Source organism: Denticeps clupeoides, chromosome 18 (genome assembly GCF_900700375.1).
Source record: "Denticeps clupeoides chromosome 18, fDenClu1.1, whole genome shotgun sequence".
NCBI classification, from domain to species: domain Eukaryota; kingdom Metazoa; phylum Chordata; class Actinopteri; order Clupeiformes; family Denticipitidae; genus Denticeps; species Denticeps clupeoides.
In genome coordinates, this window is record NC_041724.1 from 16,297,761 (window position 1) to 16,300,477 (window position 2,717).

Genomic DNA, 2,717 nt, shown 5'->3' on the forward strand with positions numbered 1-2,717 from the left:
CTCTCTTTCTCTCTTTCTCTCTCTCTCTCTCTCTCTCATTCTCTGGCACTTTTTTCTGACTCACTGGGTAGTCTGGATTTTCTGTGCTTGCTTGGATCTCACCCCCCTGCCTCTTGTCTCCCCGGTTGGCCTCCTCACATTTCCCCCTCTCTCTCATCTCTCTCTGACTCTGTCTTTCTCTCAGAATGTTTTTGGTCATAACTCATGGGTGTGCTCAGAAAGAAAGAAAATATTTTGTGGATCTAGCCTAATCTAATCTGATCATCAGGTTTAGCCTGAATGAAAGAGACTGGATAAGATGAAATGGCCAGTTTGCACATCGCAGCTACTCGAGTCAAACCTCCCTGCCTTTTTGAGAATTTGAGTGGAATGGCCGACTCCATATGGACATGATCATCCACCACTATTTCACTCTACTTTGTCCTCCCCCTCTCATCTCTGCATAGTTCTGTCACTTGGTCTGGGTTTGGTCTGGCTTTGTCTCCTCTCTTTCCATCACATCAGAAGCACACACACGCGCACAAACACACACACACACACACACACACACAATTGATGAAGTCCAAACTTTGAAATTCAGTGCTTGCATAGTCATGTACTACATTCATTATAGAGCATGAAATTAGAATGGCATTTTATTGCACGCGTTAATGGTGCTTTGACAAGTCAAATTATTTTGAACAACAAGCTTTTTCCATAGCTCCACATTCCAATAGTTATTGGAATGGAATGTCACACGCCCTCTCTCAACATTTATATTATTTTTTGCCCTTACTAAACAACAATACAGTTTTGTGTAGTCTGATGTGCAATGCATTCAATTAAACTTTTTGGGGGGCGGAATTCTCCTTCTCCCATGATTCTCCACTGAATCAATAACAGTGAATCTGACTTTGTGGGGTACTCCAGCTCCATGACCCTGTCCGGAGAACAAAATGCAAAAAAAATAATTTTTAAGTGTATGAAGAACATTTATAAGCAATTAACACAAGCTGCTAGGAAGCACAAGTCTAAACTACGGCGTGAGGATCGGCACTGATCATGGTCCTTTATGCAGGGTGAAATCAGCAGTGAATAATCAGTCCCTTGGTTTATAGGCAGGATGTTCCAGCCAACGGTGATCTGCCTGTTGTCGGATAGCATGGCTGATGTGGGCGTGTGATAGAAAGCTAGGCAGTGAGGCCAGAGGTGTGACAGTGTGGGTACGGTACCTTGACTTTCGTGGCACCTGGGTGATTTGGGATTTGAACCCGCAACCTTCCAATTACTAGTCTGACACCTTACTCACTAGGCCACCATTGCCCCATGGGAAAAATGGCATAAAATTATGTAAAGATAACTTCAGCGATTACTGCAGAGGTGTAGGAATGTTACTGAGTCAGACAAAATGAACAAAATCTAATGTCTGCCATTTTTTACAATGATTAAGATCTGAAAGGCATCTTAGAAGTTATAAGCCTCAAGCAATGGTTATCATATTGACCATAACCTAAACAAAAATATTGCTAAAAAGGACAAAAGTTTATTTTGACTCCAACCTATCCATTTGGGGACAATATATGCCATTTGAAATTTATTAGGCCCTAAAATATAAAACTATTTTCTTCCACTTTACACATCAATATACCCCTTCACTCTATTAGAACTATAATAATATAATAATGAAGTGAAGTGATTGTCGCCCAGGGAGCAGTGTGTGGGGACGGTGCTTTGCTCAGTGGCACCTCAGTGGCACCTTGGCGGATCTGGATTCGAACCGGCAACCTTCTAATTAGGCCATTACTGCCCTGGTATGATAATTGCCTCCACGCACAGTGAGGAGGAAGGTAAGAGAAATAAAATGTTCTCCAAAGCTCATTGTTAGAAAATTGCAACAAATGGGGTCACAAAGTCTCCAAAACAACCATAAGGTGCTATCTAGATCAACAAGATGTTTTAAAGTGAAGTGATTGTCATTGTGATACACAGCACATGGCTCATATAGTGAAATGTCTCCTCTGCATTTAACCCATCACCCTTGGTGAGCAGTGGGCAGCCATGACAGGTGCCCGGGGAGCAGTGTGTGGGGACGGTGCTTTGCTTAGTGGCACCTCATTTGCACCTTGGCGGATCGGGATTCGAACTGTCAACCTTCTGATTACAGGGCCGCTTTCTTAACCGCTAGGCCAATACGGCCCTATTTGGGGAGCATGCACTGAAAAAATAACTTTTCTCACTCACAATCATAAACGCAAACAAACTAGTTCTCTAAGCGGTATTGAGGTTTGGGATCAAGGTCAGAAGAGACCCAAATAAAGCTTTTTTATGGCAACAAACACTCTAAGTGAACACAAAAGATGAGTGCGCAGAAAAGCACCTCATGCCCATTGTGAAGTATGGGGGAGGATCAGTGATGCTGTCATCCTGTTTCTCTTCCAGAGGCCCTGGGAACCTTGTTAGGGTACATCATGAATGCTTTAAATGCCAGGACATTTTGAAGCAAATCTGGCTTTTGAAGCAGAAGATGGGTCATCACTGGGTCTTTCAGCAAGAAAATCTACACAGAAATGCTACACCAGACACAGACTCAAGCTCATCCCATGGCCATCTCAGTGAAGAGGAGAATGCAGAGGAGAGGACCCAGGTCACTGGGTGATTTAGAGATATTGTGCAAAGAGGAACGTTCAATGATCCCTCTTTCTGTATTCTCCCATCTTGTGAAACATTATAGGAGACAA